This window comes from Tauraco erythrolophus, chromosome 4, assembly GCF_009769465.1.
Source record: "Tauraco erythrolophus isolate bTauEry1 chromosome 4, bTauEry1.pri, whole genome shotgun sequence".
Lineage (NCBI taxonomy): Eukaryota > Metazoa > Chordata > Aves > Musophagiformes > Musophagidae > Tauraco > Tauraco erythrolophus.
This window is the reverse complement of record NC_141468.1, coordinates 11,012,144-11,031,780: the sequence shown is the minus strand read 5'-3', so window position 1 is coordinate 11,031,780 and position 19,637 is coordinate 11,012,144. Positions and strand designations below refer to the sequence as shown.

The 19,637-nt window shown below is 36.6% G+C and overlaps 1 protein-coding gene across 2 annotated transcripts in view; it reads right to left on the bottom strand.

Annotated features, from left to right (window-relative positions):
• Positions 1-19,637, bottom strand: part of PCLO (piccolo presynaptic cytomatrix protein) — a 401,981-nt gene that overhangs the window by 227,504 nt on the left and 154,840 nt on the right. The gene's annotated exons all lie outside the window — the stretch shown is intronic.

Below are 19,637 nucleotides of genomic sequence, written 5' to 3'. Positions count from 1 at the left end.
TATGGACATCATCTAAAGGCCAAAGAAGTCGACGGAAGAGCCCCAAGTACTTCAGAGGAACTGGGACGATTAAGATCTGTGTACACTTTGAGAAATTCTGTACTACAATGAGAATCCACAAACATTATCTGAAATAGAATAAATCTTTTTTTACAACTGTGCAAGAAAATGATCCTGAGACTGAAACTCCTTTAGACAATTATATATCATACTCGCAGTGTCTGTCATAAAAACATTGAAAGATCTCCAGGTGCTACCACAAGATAAATTTGTAATAATACTGATCTCTAATTCACAGGGAATGATACCCTGCAAGCCTATGGGTTGAATGTTTTAGCTAGTGAATCTATAAAATTGAATTTAGGAAAACCTGTTAAGAGAGAATGTTTTCTCAAGGGAGGGTTAAAAAAAAATCTCTCCTATAATAAATCATCTCTTGATTTTCCATCTCTACCAAAGAGACATTAAAATACATATCCTACTGTTGATTTACTTAGTTCAAAAGGAGAGTATCTACCTCTACTTTCCAGACTCTATACTATGGCTTTGTTTAAGAATACATACTACCATCTATTTATTTTTTTATTTCCAATATGAACATCTGAAGAGATATGCAGTGACATTTAGTTTTGGGTACTGGGTTTTCTGCCGAAGTGTAATACTCTAAGTTTTTTTCAGAGTGCTTCTGCAGTTAACTGCTCTCCTCTAGCCAAAGAAAGAACCCTTCCCTATCACTGCAAGTCAGCGTACCCTTCTTTCTCTGTGATGAACTCCAAAAAAGGTAAAAGAATCCAGAGGGGAATCACATCTATCCTCACTCCTCCTCTGGTAAGAAACTATGCATGCTCAATAATGCAAGCTACATTGGTAGTCACAGGTATTCATGATGTTGCCTTAAAAGATGACACAGTTTTTAGAAACCAAGAAGCTAATCAATCAATCACAAACTATATTTCTTTTTCATTTTCTTTTTGATTTTTAAGTATTTAATAACTTTTTGAATACTGACTGTTGCAAAAAAATATGCATGAAAACCAGATGTGGAGAGCTTTCTGTCCTTTTACATCAATAGCAATACCATCTTTATATTAAGTAGTCTTCCAATACACAAAGTCTATCCCAGCATGTTTCATACTTTTATATATATATATTTCAATATATAGCGCAACAGCTAGCAGGGCTCATTGACAGGGCTTTAAACTAGATTCGAAGGGGGAGGAGGATAATACCAAGTTTGATCAAGATATGCTGGAAGCACCTGAAGAGCAGCAGAAAGGAATTCTAGCCAGGAAGTCAGATTCATCTGGGGCCCAACTTAAATGCCTTTATGCCAATGCACGCAGCATGGGGAACAAGCAAGAGGAGTTAGAAGTGTGTGCGCGCCTGTTGGGATATGATCTTATTGGCATCACGGAGACATGGTGGGATGAATCCTTTGATTGGAGTGTCAGAATAGAGGGGTACAGGCTCTTTAGGAAGGATAGGCAAGGGAGAAGGGGAGGAGGGGTTGACCTCTATGACAAAGACCAGCTGGAGTGCATGGAGCTGCACCTGGGGACAGATGAGGAGCCAACTGAGAGCTTATGGGTCAGGATTAAAGGGAAGGCAGGGACAGGGGACATAGTAGTGGGGGTCTGCTACAGGCCACCTAACCAGGAAGACCGAGTGGATGAGACAGATAGGAGCTGCCTCACGTTCACGAGCCCTGGTCCTCATGAGGGACTTCAACCACCCTGATATCTGTTGAAGGGACAACACAGCAGGGCATAGGCAATCCAGGAGGTTCCTAGAATGCGTGGATGATAACTTCCTCCTCCAAGTGGTAGAGGAACCAACGAGGAGAGGTGCTTTGCTGGACCTTGTTCTCACCAACAAAGAGGGGCTGGTGGTGAACGTGACGCTCAAGGGCAGCCTTGCCTGCAGTGACCATGAAATGGTGGAATTCAAGATTCTTAGGGAAGCAAGGAGGGTGCACAGCAGGCTCACTACCCTGGCTTTCAGGAGAGCAGACTTTGGCCTCTTCAGGGATCTCCTTGGTAGAGTACAATGGGACGAGGCCCTGGAGGGAAGAGAGGCACAAGAAAGCTGGTTAATATTCAAGGATCACCTCCTCCAAGCTCAGGAGCGGTGCATCCCAACAAAAAGAAAGTCAGGTAGGAACATCAGGAGGCCTGCATGGATGAACAAGGAGCTCCTGGACCAACTTGGACACAAAAAAGAAGGCCTACAGAGGGTGGAAACAAGGACAGGTAGCCTGGGAACAACACAAAGAAATTGTCCGAGCAACCAGAGATCAGGTTAGGAAAGCTAAAGCCCTGATAGAGTTAAATCTGGCCAGGGACATCAAGGACAACAAGAAAAACTTCTATAGATATGTCAGTGATAAAAAGAGATCTAGGGAAAATGTAGGCCCTTTCCGGAAGGAAATGGGGGACCTGGCTACTCGGGATACGGAGAAGGCTGAGGTTCTCAATGACTTCTTTGCCTCAGTCTTCACTGGCAAGAGCTCCAGCTGCGCAGCCCAAGTCACAGAAGGCAAAGGCAGGGACTGTGAGAATAAAGAACCGCCCACTGTAGGAGAAGATCAGGTTTGAGACCATCTAAGGAAACTGAAGGTGCACAAGTCCATGGGACCTGATGAGGTGCATCCGCGGGTCCTGAGGGAACTGACAGATGAAGTTTGCTAAGCCACTATCCATCAAATTTCAGAAGTCGTGGCAGTCTGGTAAAGTTCCCAATGACTGGAAAGGGGGAAACATAACCCCATTTTTAAAAAGGGAGAAAAAGAAGACCCAGGGAACTACAGGCCAGTCAGTCTCACCCCTGTGCCCAGCAAGATCATGGAGCAGATCCTCCTGGCGACTATGATAAGGCACATGGAAGAAAAGAGGTGATTGGTGACAGTCAACATGGCTTCACTAAGGGCAAATCCTGCCTGACTAATTTGGTGGCCTTCTATGATGAGGTTACAGCATCGATGGATAAGGGAAGAGCAACTGACATCGTCTACCTGGACTTGTCCAAAGCATTTGATACTGTCCTACACGACATCCTTGTCTCTTATCTGGAGAGACATGGTTTTGATGGATGGACCACTTGGTGGATAAGGATTTGGCTGATGGTCGCACTCAAAGAGTTGTGGTCAATGGTTCAATGTCCACGTGGAGGCCAGTGACAAGTGGTGTTCCTCAGGGGTTGGTACTGGGGCCAGTGCTATTTAACATCTTTGTTGGTGACATGGACAGTGGGATCGAGTGCACCCTCAGCAAGTTTGCAGTTGACACCAAGTTGGGTGGTGTTGTGGACACGCTGGAGGGAAGGGATGCCATCCAGAGGGACCTTGACAGGCTGGAGAGGTGGGCCTGTGAGAACCTAATGAAGTTCAACAAGGCCACGTGCAAGGTCCTGCACATGGATTGGGCTAATAACAAGCAAAATCACAGGCTGGGCGGAGAATGGATTGAGAGCAGCCCTGAGGAAAAGGACTTGGGAGTGCTGGTGGATGAGAAGCTCAACATGAGTCGGCAATGTGTGCTGGCAGCCCAGAAAGCCAACCATATCCTGGGCTGTATCAAAAGGAGCATGGCCAGCAGGTCGAGGGAGGTGATTCTATCCCTTTACTCTGCTCTTGTGAGACCCCACCTGGAATACTGCATTCAGCTCTGGAGTCCCCAACACAAGAAGGACATGGAGCTGCTGGAGTGAGTCCAGAGGAGGGCCACGAAGATGATCCGAGGGCTGGAGCACCTCTGCTATGAAGACAGGCTGAGAGAGTTGGGGCTGTGCAGCCTGGAGAAGAGAAGGCTCCGGGGTGATCTTATTGCAGCCTTCCAGTACTTAAAGGGGGCCTACAGGAAAGCTGGAGAGGGAATTTTTACAAGGGCATGTAGTGATAGGACAAGGGGCAATGACTTTAAACTGAAAGAGGGCAGATTTAGATTAGATATAAGGAAGAAACTCTTCACTCTGCGGGTGGTGAGGAACTGGAACAGGTTGCCTAGAGAAGTTGTGGATGCCCCATCCCTGGAGGTGTTCAAGACCAGGTTGGATGAGGCTTCGGGCACCTGGTGTAGTGGAGGGTGTCCCTGCCCATGGCAGGGGGGTTGGAACTAGATGATCTTTGAGGTCCCTTTCAACCCAAACCATTCCATAATTTTATGATTCTATGATTCTATTTCGGTATCTCACTTTCCACTCACAAAAGACACTGGAGGTTCAGCATTTACTTCCAGGGGAAGAAGACAGTAATTACACTCATAAACATATTTCAGCACATACCTCACAATCATATTCAGATGGCAATGGTTGCAGTGACATTCTCTTTCACACGTTCTTTTAAGGAGATTCCCAATTAGATGACTAAAACAATTTTAATTTACTTGCATCCATGACAAATGAACATGCTGTTCTGGATTAATTAACAGCAGTATATGACCTCTACTTACATTATTCCTAATTTGCTTTGATAGTATTATCATAGTTATTCCATTTAGATCATATAGACCAAAGAAATCCAAGATCGTGTTAGTGTCTGAAGTAATAGTTTTACAGTAAAAGACAGTTTTTAAAAATGAGTTATTTACAAACTATTTTACTGTAAGCTTTAAAAACGCTAGGTTATTATAATCCTTTCTGACTACCTGTAGATGTTGATTAAGCCTAGTATGATCCTTTGTACCCTTTATTATAACAGTCTCAAAGAATAACTCTTTTCTATGCCTTCTAGCAGCTTGAATCACTATTCCCCACACAACTTGTTGGCAAAGAGCATGAGTATTCCCATCCCATCATTGCTATTATTTGTTCTAAACTGACAAAATGTCTAGTATCACAGATGGCACTAAAACAACAAACAATTCCATCCCCTGAAGAGTTCGTGGTCTATTCAGTCCGTTGTTCAATGTTGACCTTTTATGGAGAGTCCACAGAAAATTGTTTTTGTTCAAAAACTAGGGCTTAGCTATGGAACTAGATGAGACTGATTCTGTAGTAAAAAGAAGAACTATTCTTATTGTTTCAGAGTCCCTAGTGCTCAGTGGATCTTCATCACATCCCAGAATACATATTTGATGACAAACTACAAATACAACCTTCTTTTTTTATTTGAACCTTAACGGATCATATTAATACACAGCTCAGCCATTCCCTGTAAAATCTTTTTTATTTTAGTCACTCCCAACAGAAATACAGAGGCAATTGATACACATCATTATTCTGAAAAGTCATTTTGCATTTTGTTTGCTCTTGCAAACCAGATAATCCTAAAACTAACATGTGTAGTTCATTTCAACAATATGCTTTGCAAAAACAAAAATTTCTGTTAAGACAGATTGAAATGTGTCTCCTTTTGCTCATATTTAGTCTATTACTGCATGAATAGTCCTTCTTGTGAAGGGGGATCTGCATGCTGTTTCACAGAAGTGGAAGTGGCTGATCTATACTCCAAGTGAAATGCCATGGACGAGGATAGAAATACTTGAAGAACAGAAGGATTATTTTTTTTTTTTTTTTTTTACTCCTAGCTCCATCCAGCCTCATCTCACCTAAAATTTAATACTTAACTGAGGAGCTAGAGTTTTGACCCTGGCTACTCAAACTCACTCACCAGGCTACAGGACATTATCTCCAGATATGAACACTATTGGTGGGCTGACTGACGGATCTATTTCTGACTGGGGAGAGCGCCTGCAGCAAACTATGCTCCATATAAATCGCACTTTAAGGATGAATTTGAAATGTACTGAGAGCCTACACTAAAGTCCAAAGATAAACTTTTTAAAAAATGATAGTCTGAAGTAAGGTGCTAAATCTGTAATCTGATAACTAAATAAATGGTCTGATTTTTAAAAGCTCTAAATACCTGAAGACACTTCCACTGACTCCCATTTTTCACTTCATCTCTTCCGTTTGAATCTTACTTTAATCAGAACCACAGTATGCGTATCTGTTTCATCACGTTTATTGTACTTGGCTTTATCATTTGAGTTTATTATCATTTAGTAATGATTTATGTGTAATGTTTGCTCTCTGTGCAATGTGACTGATATATCAATCCTTTAGGTGCCTGAAAATGAGGAGGAAAGGCAAAGAAATGAGCAGACAAAAAGACTGAGGAATAATTCATAGCAAGGGAATAGACTATTCTCAACGAAGAGAGCACAGGTCCAGCTGAAAGTGAAGGAAAATCACTTTCCTGGCTTTGGAAAATTATATTAATCATTAACTACAAATACAGTAAGAAGGTTACATATAACCATCTCCTGATATACTGGCAGCTGCCATGGCAGCAAAGAGATAATAAAGTAAGCAAAGGAAATAAGTAGATATCGCATCTGTGCAGAATGACCACGACTTTGTGTGATATGACACATGCTGAGAAGCACAAACACCTTCCAGCAACCTCTTGAGCTCTTCCCAAAGGACATGTCTCCTAAACACCAGAAGAGAGGAGGTGAAAACCATACTGACTCCCTGCTTTAAGATCATGACAAGGGCAGTGCGAAGAGATGGGCAGTGTGCCGGAGCACAGAAATAGTCACAGCTGCCATCTCCTACCAAAACACTGGCTGGTTTTACAACATATGGGTCAGAATAACACTTTATTAGGTGTGGCCGTTTTCACTGATAAGAGGCCATTTTCCAAGTTTCGAGGTGATGCAGTCCAAAGTCTAGGGAAAGGCAAAGGGAGAGATGAGGTGCACGTGCAAAAGGGAAAAATAAGCTTTTTTATTGTCTTGGCTTCTGCCTTCTTTGAGACTTATGCTAATTATGTGTCAAGAAGACTGGTAGACATATTTTAACTAATACTAATCTCTCCTGCATGTCCTGCTCATTGATTCTATCTTGCACTTTCCTGCCTACAAGTTTGCCCTTGTACGGCCACACAACAGGAAATACTGGAAAGATTGTCTTAAAAAAGAATATGCCATTTTAGTCAGCAAGATAATCCTGTCAAACAGTGTAACTCAAAAAAAGAGAGCATGCTGCATGCTTCCATAATTTGGCAAATATGTACACAAAGGATTAAAAATAAAACATTTTTCTTGGAAAACTTCAGACCAGTATTCATTAAAATGTCTTCTCAATATTTCTAACAGAAACATGCTTGCAATCTGTTTAAAAGTATAACATACTGTGATGCTACAGCATGACTTAAAGCAGATGTTTTCTTGGCGTTTAATGTGCAAATAAATCCTATACACTCCAGCAATCATACATAATAAGCTTGAGTTTACTTTCAAGAGGCACTATGTGCAATTATGCAAAGAAAATAAGAAATAATCTAAACCCGTGTAAGTCTGCCCAAAAGACATGTACTGCTAACTCTCAATATAAATATTAAACATAAGAGGAAAAGACAGGTTTTAACTGCTAGAAAAAAAAAACACAAAACCAAAACCAAACCAAACCAAACCCAGTGAAATGAAGCGACTTAATTTTTCTGTCTCTTTAGTGTTATAAATCAGTGGTAGCTCCTTGGAAGTAAGTAAGGGTAAGACCCCCAAATATTGAGTTGAATTATGGTAAAAGTACTCAGTTTCCCAATGGACCTGCAATGCCTGGTAATAGACACATGCATTGTGCTGCTACCTCTTGCTGAAGTTCTTAGTCAGAGTAAAACCTCAAACTATATCATCCACAGATTCACTGCACTCATAAAATGGAGCTTTATAAAATACTAATCTTATTTGTATTTTATGGTGAAACATTTGTTTCTCTAAGACCGAATAAGTTTTAATCAAAGCTCTGCAATTATTTCTAAACAAATTTACCAAATGTTTCCAATCGCCTGGAATGCTACTTCAATTACTTGAAGATTATTTGTTTTAACCTTCTAGAATTCAGTTTTTCACGTCTCAAAATACACACAGTACTGCTTTTAGTAATTATGAAGCAAGGAAAAAAAAAATCTACACAGATACCAAAAAATAAAGTGGCCCCGAAATGATCTCCCTGAAGTCTGTAGTTGCTATTTCACTACTTTTTGCTATCACCAAAAGAATAAAGAATCCTCTCAAAGCAACTATGCTAGCTCCACTTTAATATTAATTATACAATTACTTGGTTAAGATGATTCAGAATTTCTCCTTGGTGAGAAGACAGGACTCCTCCTCATAACTTCAGTCAAGTGCTCTAAGATATTAATTTTTTCATGAAAAGGGCAAATCAATACTTTTACACTCACACGTGCATGAGTGATACACGGATGGACATCCACATGCACACACATGTATGTAGATCACTGCAGGAAACCAATATATTCATAGATTCTTATGGTCAGAAGGGCCATTATTCTCAACAGATTTGATCCTTTAATGCCAAAATCCATCTAGTTTCACCAAGAGGTTTCTATTCTCAACATTTCAGAATTTGTTTTAGAAAAATATGCAAATTTGTGAGGGAGGAACTTCTCCATCTTCTAAGTTAACTGTTCCAATAATTACTCTATCTGTAGACATTTTTTACATGTAGACTCTTAGATGGCACAAAAAAGAACACAGAAAAAAAAGCTAGGGAAAAAATAAATTCATAATTACATTTGCCTTTCTAAAGAATCATATTAAAACTTTAAAAGGTTAAACTTTAAAGGAAGTATTGCAAGACTAAAATTCATGTGACACAAGCTCAGCACTTTCTTACATCATGTAGCCGGACTATAAATGTATGTTGTACTCACAGTTCCTTTCGGAAACAAAACCCAGTTATTTTGTCATGAAAATAGCTTCTGTTTTAAACCAGACAAAACTCTACAACAATAATGCTAAAAAAATAGAATAAATATGGCTGTACTTATTTTGAAATCACACAATTTCCATTTGTATTTTAAATCTTACTTATCAGTTTTGTATCTTATGTCAGATTTAACAAACGTTATCCTTGTGGTTAACATCACATCTGCATCATTCTCACAATGTCAGCAGAAACTACGTGGAAGTTTAACTTTTATCTTGAAAGCATAGCCTGTCTTCAAGCACATTTTAAAAGGGTATTTGATGCTAAAATGTCCTTAGTAAAACTTTTAGATATATTGTAAATTGTAGAAAACTTTTAGAAATATTTTAAAATATACTAAAATGTTACTGGGTTGTAAGGTTAATCACTCTTTCTACTCTATTGATAAGAACCTATCTGTTCTTTTGCAAGCAAACAATTCTCTTACTTTAGTCCTACACCTAAAACATTAATATCTGTCACAAAAGCGAACAGAAATTTTAATTCTCCAAACCTTGGAATGAATTCTGTCTTTTTACCCCTTATTAAAAAAAAACACAAACAAACAACCCCACCCCCCCCCCCCCCAAAAAAAAAACACAAAACAAAAACCCATAAATAGAAAACAAGTAAATACGAGAAACATTCATTTGATTTTTTTTTAAGCTTTTTTTCCTGCATGATTCCCTATTTGGACTACAATTAGCCATCTATCGAATGTGTTGCCTTTCTTTGGAAAAGAGTCATCTTATTTTCTCATTGAAAGTCAATTTTCAAGTCTTAATTAATCTTGAAGGACTTGCTCAACCCTTGAAACATTCTTTTAAAGAACCTGTTTACATCATAGATAACATAGCATGATGCAATCTTCCAGGATGAGTGATGCTAATGTCATCTTCTAATTAATTTAATTATAGGTTCCCTATTAAGTCAAGAACAAACATCTGGAGATAAAAATGACAAAGAAGTCAATAGCTCTTAGCTGTTTAATGAAAAGTGGAAAGTAAAAAAAAATAAAGAAAAAAAAACAAAACACAAACCCAAAACTTCTTCCTTCCTAATTTTTGCATTACTTTAATTCTTATCCTTCCTCTCTTTCTAGTCATGTAGGGGACAAAAAAAAAGAAAAAAAAAAAAGAGACAGAAGTGAACTGAACAAGAAATAATCAGCTGGGTTAGACATGTCATAAACAGACACACAAAATGCATTCTTTTCCTGGAAAAGGGTTGTTAATGAAAAAGTTATGTACTTCTCTGTTCTCTAGGCTATGACAGTCCGTACTCAGCCAATGCAATTCAAGTGATTAAACTATATTGAGGCTCTTATCCAGATAGCACCTCTGCTGTCCTGTGCAAAAATCCTGGGCAAAAATTTAACATGCATTTTTATGGTAATTTCATTATTTTTCAGAAACAGATCCATAGTTTTCTCGGCTATTTATAACCTCTCCTCATGATATTCACAAAAGAAATAATCTGAATATAATGAAATAACATTTTGGAAAAAAAAAAAAGTGGAACGGACTTTGCAGGCTATCTCTAAATCTCCTTATTTTTCCAAAATTATCAGAATTTCCAGAAAAATAACCAAAACAGCCTCTTGGTAAAACCATTCAAAATAATTGTTTAGTTCTTGGCTTTGTGGCACCTGAACAACTTGATTAGTTTTATTGTCACCTTAATTCGTAATTTATAAAAGCAGTATTTTTTAAAAAAAAAGAAAGCTATTTTGGAATAGAAACTTACTTATATTTTTATGCAACTATGTAGTTTAAATTAGGAATTCTCATTCACAGTTTACCTTTTTTTTTCTAAAATCGTATATATCACATAAGTCAATTTAAAAAAAATGAAACCTTTTTGGTAAAATAAAAAAAAAAAAAGTTATGTTATATAGTGGTAGAAATTTTAAATAGCCACACACAGTAAGAGCTTTTGTATACATGGGTTATGGAGAGCTGCACACATAAATACATGAAGAGCATATTACACAGATCATAACTTCAGATGTATGGCACAGAGAATTTAAATTCCATTCTAAAACATAACAGAAATTATCATATCTATATTATAGACCATGTAATCAATTCCCAAGCCCTTGACACTAGAATAATATACAGTGTGATTGTAAAATGAACCATTTATGGAGCTCACTTCAAAAAAAAACATCTCTAGGCAATGAAGTGGAAAGTTCACATCTGTCTGCAAGGGCAGAAATGGAAGCAGTTTCCAGTGTGTAGAAGTGAATTTTTGTACATCAAAGCGGTTACAATTATGTCTTACAATAATCTGCATGTAATATAAATGCAGTACTTCAGAAATAATCTTTTTTATTTAAAGATGGCACTTGGCTACAATCATTCCAATTATTCTGCAAAGACAGTTAAGTAGATATTTTTCAAATGTGTGAATTTTTACTGCTGTGTTTTCAGATACTTTGCAGCATAATTTTTTTTTTCAGTTTCAAGTACAATTAAAATATAGTTAAAGTAGTAATTCCAAGACAAAAGTGTTTAAAATACACTGGTATGTGTAAAATAAAATTAAATAAAATAAATTTTGTGCAAATAATAATTTCAACTGACTATTCATTCCATACTCATGTTTGGGAAGTTAAACCATACTGCAAAATATCTAGCTGGATTCATAAAATTAATTCATAAAATGTCATGAGTTTGTTTAGGAGATCTAATAGTTGGTTGAACATCTACCTGTACAATCAATCTGATGGATTTATTTTACCACAGTATTTATGATTGTTTTGCTTAAATCTCCTTTATTATGCTACATTAACACTTAGAAAAAACATTAAGACTTTAAAGCTTCACTAGCTACTTTTCCATTCTAGTTAAAAAATGTACATTACAACTGTAATGTATTCTAGCAAAACTGTAGAAAGCTCAAAAATTACTAGTTCTTTCCAGTTCTCTGTTTAATGGAGTATTTGTCCAACAAATCTTCACTAAGCATTGCATCTTACAAAATTTTTCAAAAAGTATGCTGCATATTACCAAAACATTCCTTAGAAATTACTGATAAGAAAAGTATTGCTATCAGTAATCACTGAATAATTTCATTGGTGATATTGTTCATATCAGTAGGAAAAGAAGTCATATCTGCAACAACATTGAGTATTTTAGGACAAAAATTTATGTATGTAATTCCAGAATGAATTCTGCTGAACAGAAGAAGCTAGAAAAGAACTAAGTCTGGTTTTGTCTGGTTTTACATAAAAGGATTCACCGAATTCAATCAACAAACCTCAGAAACTGATTTAACAAGCACATGAACAAATAAACATAGGAAATGGTCTAAGAGTTTAACAAAAATCTGAATAAACCAGTAAAATTCAATAATCACAAAAGTTGAGGAAAACAGACTGTACCACAGTGACAGGATGAATGCTCACAGGCATCACTGAAAAGAACTGAGGAACTCAACTGCTGGAGAACAAGGCACATCAAAACCCAGAAGACCTTGGGCAGCTCCAGGTTAACAAAGAACACCCTTTACTCTCATTCCATCAGTAAAGATCCTCCTCAGAAAAACGCTGCTTTACAAAACGAGGAAGAGAGTGTGGCTCAAATTACTTCATGCTTTGAGAAGTAATTTGTGTTACGTAACAACAGTACGTATGGTAACAACACACTTGAAGAAAAATACGTATCTGTAGGACTGGCTAACCTGCCTTTAGAGCTTCCTCTCTAAAACCTATGAACCCTCTAGGAAGTTAGTTGTGTGTTTGTTAGTTTGATTTGAAAAACATGTCATTGTGAATCTGTTGTAAAAGCTTACTGTCTGCCAAAGTATGAGGTTGAAAACTGATGTCCAAATGTAATTTTTTAAGAGCTGCTTCTTAATATGAATCAGTTTTAATCAGTATGTCAGAAGATGAATCCATTTTGTCAAAAGGAATATCTGAAGCATCTACGCTTGATGAAGCTTTTTGTGCAACCAATTAGGAAACAAACTCACCGAGTTTCCAGAATTATTGGAGATAAGAAAATATGTCCTACCCAGTCTGAATAAAAAGATTATAAGTAAATAAAAGACTCAAATAAAGCTCTAGAAAGTATTAAAAAACATACTGACTGTCATGCAGTACCTCAAACTCAGGTTACTTTTCTTAAATGCCACTCAACAATGAGAATGCAGTTTGTATTTGCTGCCCAAACATACCCATAACTCTTCTCAAGCTGACCCAGATTGGTTCTACTTGGTTTAAACTCTCCACGTTTAGCTGGAAAGTGTCATCATCTGACATTATCTTTACGATGATGAAAGGCATGAAATATTTCTAAAATCTATTGTTGTGACAAAACTGCATGATTACATTGCATTTCGATAAGGTGTGCATATTTCTAATGAGACACTAAAAGTTAGCTAAGTGAACAAAAAAATCACTGTCCAACGGAGCAGACCAGGGGAACCTGGAAAATGTCATTTGTGGGCAACAGTAAGATTGCATTTCAGGAAGCTCAGAGAATTGGTACATTTTTTGGGCTATCTCCTGTTCTCATTACAGTTTGACAGTTTTCACCAGAACAAATTAAGTTTGTGATATTTTCTGTTCTCATTACAATCTATGTGACAAGAAAGCATTATAAATTTGCCATTTTCTATCCCTCTTACAACCATTGTTACAAGAATAAATTTTACCAGCATTCATGGTTGATAGTTTATGACTCTGTGCACAGATCCACTAGATAGACAGATAAGCAGTATCTGACTTTAATCTCACATTTACCTGGTGAGATTTTCAAGTGTCATCATTAAAATTGAGCCCTTTCAAATTTATGCAAATGTCAGATATAAGTAAACTGAGGCTCACCTATAGAGTTCAGATGTAAAAAATCCCAGAGAATGTGGCACAGCAACAGATGAGGTGGATAAATAATATTTATCTCTCCCTTCTTTAGTCTTTCCTTCTGACCTAGGCCATTTATTACAAACTCTACTCAGTTTCTGCAAATCTATGTTTTCTAAAAGATCACTCTTTCTCCAGACTCCACCATTCTTTCTCCTGTCCAACAGGGATGCTGATGTGTTGCATTAAGACAGTTTGCTCATTTCAGGATGTCAAAGCCCTGCTCAGACTTTAATTCACAATGCTCCTAAAAAAAAAGCTAAGAACAGCATTCTGTGAAATAATCAAAACGTAATTGAAGAAGTTATGATTTATTTTAGACCGTCTCGTGAACCAGACACAAGCCCAGAAGTTGACCTCTAGTTCAGTGTCTGTATTTCCTCTTCCTCCCTGCTCATGTTAATTTTGATGCAATCCAATTTTATATTTTGGTAGAAAAGGGAAAAAAAGGAAAAGGAAATGTCCCAATAATTTGATGACAAATGTTACAAACTGTTGTTTCCTATGGTATTCCAGAAAACAGTCAGATAAGAATATACAGATAATTTCTAATTTAGGAATACGACTCTTACTAAGGCCTTTTTTTAATTCTATACAGGGAGAGTGTGGTCATTCTAAATAAAGGGGTTAAGGAAAGAATTCGTGCAAACTCCAGTTAGCTTTCTAAAAATATTGTAATATAAATATTATTTCCACAGAAAAAGATCTCTAGATGCTAAACAGTATCCAATCTTGATGGGGTAAGAGCATTTGCTGACTTATGCAACTTACATCTAGAACAGAAGCGCAGTGGTGACTGTAGTCACATTCAAAAACTACTGATGTGCTCCAATGCACATCAGTAATTGCCATTGGAAAAAAAGTTAATAAATCATGACAGGAATCTTGAAGTTACACGTTTCCCATAAAAGTCATCTGAACTGTTAAAGAATCATTGTGATTTAAGGTAGATCTGTTGAAGTTCATCCTAAGCAGACCACTAAAAATAAAGATTCAGGATGTTGTAAGGTAATGAAATTGTTTCCTGTGCAGAATCTGCAAAAAATAAGATTATTTAAACTGCAGAAGGGTCGATAATCATTCCTTGAATATAGAACACTTTAACTGAAGTCAATCAGATCTGTTCAGCCCGCGGTGGCTGAAGAGAACGTCTGAAATGCTTCGTGTGTGTGTATGTATGTTTTTTTACAAGTGAATTTTAAGTTTCTAGGTCTGTAGGCTAATAGTATTCACTGCAAAAGCCACCCAACCATGACAGAAAAATGAAATATTCTATTTTTATACCTGGAGTCACCATAATCTTAATTGGAATCATCTCAATTTGTAAATAGTTAATTAAGCAGACCCCACTTCAGTACTGAATGGAAAAGATGGTGGAAAAAATTAATGTAATAGTCCTAGAACGACAACCTTTGAAGGCTGCCCAGCCTCTCTTTTGGAAAATCGAAAAAATAACACAGAATCCCAGAATTGTAAATCTTTTTCCCTCTCTTCAACTGTATAAACACCATCTCAGCTAAAAGAGTCAGAACAGATGTCAGTGGGACATTAATCTCACCTGATGTGAAACATCTCACAGAATAGATCTGATCTAGTTACCCCAAGCTAATTTTGCAGTGTATGAAAAGAAGTAGGCAGCTCAAGAATGCAAGTCGTTGTCTTATTTATCCGTCTTAAAATTAGATACAACACAGGCCTGAAACATTATAAGGCAGAAAATTAGACATTAAATCTTTACCCTGCTGAGCCATTACACCGTTTTATCTCAAGAGAGGTACAAGTCATGTTGTTTTGTGCCATCAATCTCCCTTATGGACAGGTCTCCATGGCCACATCTACAAACAAATGGGTCAGGGTCTGTTCTCTTTCACTAAGGTCAAGTGGTGCAGCAGAGCTCCTGTCTATATGGCTTTAGTAGCCCTCTCCCCTGAATATGTTTCAGCCAAACCCAGGCTGACTTCATCCAGACTGCTGGGAAGGCAAACTATGACCATAAATTGCCTGGATTTTGATAAATTGGTATGTGCTAAAAACATGCCAGGGAGCATGCTAGCGATGGACAGTATGGACAGCTTCAGGCTAGTGCTTCTTCTGCAACTCGTAATTAGTTCACTAAGAGTTAATATTTACTAAGAGTTTATATTGCTTATGGTCTCATTATATCCGCTATGGGTGGGAAAATGTTATTTCAGTACACCTAATAATGCTTTTTTGTACTATTCCATTCAATATTTCAATGTATCCAGGAGAAACCTGTGTTTTAAAACAGACTTTCACTGAAGGAAATTGTTATTTCTGACCAGCTTCGCACTGTAGCTGAAAATAAAAACAGACGAATTCTCTCTTCTAATTGTAGAGTTCACTTCTGACTTAACACTATGACAGAATTCACTCAACATTTTATTTGCCACAAATTAATGATAGGCTCTAAAACAGCACGAGGTAGATGATTTGCATCACAGAGCAACTCTTAGAATGTCATTTGGTCATTAGCCACAATTTGCAAATTATGTCATATAACAGTTCCGAGCAGGCCTGAAAATACTGCATTCCCCTATGAAACTGAGTTTCTTGGCAAAAAACTTCAGTATCTGTTTAGGAAGAATGCTGTCAGTTGTGAGAGAAGCTAAGCTTTATATTTCTGCATTACTAATTCATGCCAATAAGTTTTTTACAGTCTCTTACATGGTTCTACCCAGGTTCTAAAACTTACATGTATATCCTAACATCCGACATTGCTTAGGATAAGATCCAACAATACTTTCCCAGAACAGCTTCAATAATCTTCAGTTCTAACTCATCAGCTACCTTATTTAAAGTCACAGATTTGTTTTGGACATATACTTTTCAGATAAAAATGCTATATGTTTATAGAACAGCAACGAGGGCCTCAATCAGAAATGTGTCAAGGCATTCTAAGCCTTCAAATCCCATTTCAGAGCGGACAACAAAAGTTCTTAAATGAAAATTAATATTAGTCTATATTATTTCCAAACCAAGCTTTTAGGTCACTTCACATGGTATTTTCTCTCTGACAGTAGATAATATTTGATGCTTCAGCAAGAGGTAAGATTATGTACTGGTTACTCACTGAAGGTTAGCTGAAGTCTCAAACCTCAGATTTATCTGTAATTTTTATTGGTAATTATTTTCAGTTCTTAGACTTCCGTGTTCAACCATTTTTTAATTTTAGAGAGATTTACTCTTATGAACAACTTCTAGCAATGAATTACATAGTCTAATTTCATGTTTGTGAGAGCATATCTCCTTTTATTTTGAATATATAATTTTAAAACTAAAACTTCTATGATTCTGTGCTTCTAATTCCTTGCAAGATCTGCAAATAAGAATCTTTACTAAGTTCATTATTTTAAACACTCATCTGCACTGAAATGGATCAGAATTTTGCAATTGGCTTTTACTATTACGACCACTATTTGAAATCAGGATTTGGTTTTGATGGATTTAATCCATCTTTAATATGTGTAAATTTAAGCCAGATTCAGGAATATATCTTTAATGACACAATCAGAAAAGTACCAAATGGAAAAGACAAATCATATTGCTTAGTTTAGCTCTGTAATACATGGTATTATATAAGAAAATCTACACTTAATCTGTACGGTGACAATTTCTATTAGAAGTACATTCTGCTATACAGAAGAAAAAAAAAACAATGAAGAAAAATAAAAATTATAACCTTGGCTACCTACCTGCATGAAAATAAAACATATAGAGGAAATATTCAGTGATATTTACATACAATTTGGAAACTGTTGGCTACAAACAGTGAATAATCCAGTTACTTGAGTGACTAAACACTTGACAGTGTCAACTACTGTCTGTTTGAGTTTAAAACCACTCCAACAGGGTGAGAATACAGAGCTGAACAAGTAAAATAAAAAATTCTGAATTTCCAATTCTAGATGATCTTTTAAACTGAATTTTTATTTTCTATTGATTACTTTTATTATCTCAAATTATTCTCTAAAATTAAGGGGAAAAATTACAAATATTTCAGAGTCCTTTTTTCAGAAACATTTGTGTATTACTGTAGATCAATGAATCTGCAACTCCAGAGCATGCAGGTGGCATAGGTCATTTCTGTAGATGGATTTTTTTTTTATTATTTTCATTTTTATTCACTCTTCTAGGACAGCAGCCTTCTTGACAACACACTGATTTGTCAAGTTAGACAGGGCTCATTGAAATGAAGTGCACTGAGAAGTTCAGAAGCCACTGAAGTTCAAAGAATCAATCATGTATTTTTTAAAAGAATTGATTCTGATTTAAAGTAAAATCAAATCAGCCTTACAAGTTTAATAACAGACACATAGGCATCAGCTTGTGTTCTATGTATTATTACATGCGATGTAACTATGGTCATGAGTATACTTAAGAGATGAGTTAAAGAGTACAATAAAAATGGCCAGATTTGTTATTCTATGAACATGCCACTATTTTTAGAACATGCCACTATTTTTCTGCATAGAACAACAAGCATTTAAAACATTTGGACATGTACCTTTTCTTTATCTGTCTCTTATGCCTGTAAATGGCAATGTACAAATCCCATTGCAAACCAGAGCTAAACTAGTAAATTCTCATAACACAAAACCTGCAGAATCCAGCAGCGCTCATAGCGTTCATCATCAAAGGTGCATCTGAGCAAATAGAAAGTGTGATCAGGCACCTCTGAAAACAGCGTGTTACCCAAACTGCAGCGTCTTACTGTAGTACAGTACTCAGAGTGTACTGACAAGCCACAAAATGTAGCTTCCCAGAAATTAATAGGAACAGAAGCCTTGGTTTCAACAGGAAACAGTCCAAAGAATTGACTGGCTTCTAGAGAGAGATTAATGTTTACCACCTTCTTTGTTATCACTCAGACAAGGTAAGGTTTCTGCTTTTTCTTGCCCCTATGGCAAGTGGCTGACAGAAGCAGGATTTCACTGTTTTAGCCATCTGCTGAAATGCCTTTAATGAGCTTGAAAGAGTAATTAACACATTTTTCTTGCTATTGAGATAAGGTCAGAGGAAATTATTTCAGACTGAAGAAACTTTTCTGTGTTCACTTCTGCATGAGGTAAATTAGGCCTAAAGTTTCTTTGAGGTACAGCAGAACTGGAATCACTGCCCTGTTCACGGAGACACACATGCCTTGAGTCACTCTGTGACACATTCTCACCTGAATCATTTAAGGTTATATGATAAAATGCTTATTCACTGACAATCCTAAAGGGGTTAAAAAGAGGGCTGGTTAACACATCTCTAGCTCCTATGGTCCAAAAGAGACAAATTTTGTGTATGATACATTTTCCATAAATAATTCTATCAGTACTTGCTCTAAATTATCATGAAATAACTACATATTAAGACAGACTGATGCTTTAGAAGTTCGCATTTTTAATGAAACTATTATGGTATTTTCTTACTATTAGATGGCACGATCTCAAAGCCTCTCTTGCAGACTCAGATAAAAAACCTCCATAAATAGTACACACACAGAAAAAAAAAAAGAGTACTAAAGACTAACTTAGCTTCAGGATGTTATTTCTTGAACAATTCTTCTTGGAAAACTGGAACTTCACATGTTGAAAGATCACCATGAACAACAATATTCATCAACTTCAATTTTCAAGTGCTATATCAGAAAATATCTCACTAAGAATTTCCAATTAAGTACTTTTTCCACTCCAAAATGCTTATTCGCCATATTGAAAATTACCTGGAGAAGTGTATTATCTTTGATAAAACATTTATCAGGAAAATGTCCTCAGATTTTCTAATGTGGACATCAAATAGTTCTCATAGAAATACAGTAAATACTGATATCCAGAAATTTAGAAGTGAGATATAGAGCTAACAAAGATATCAAAGAGCTGCATTTACATTTTTGAATGCAAATATAAATTTTGCATTAATTTTTTACAGTGTTAGTTATTTATGCAAGTTATAACCTTAAAAAAGGCTTCACAGAAACGTGAAGAATCAACCTTTGCTTGAATCAAGCAGGGAATAAATATGAAACTGCCCCTTCTAAAGAGTTTCAGAATCT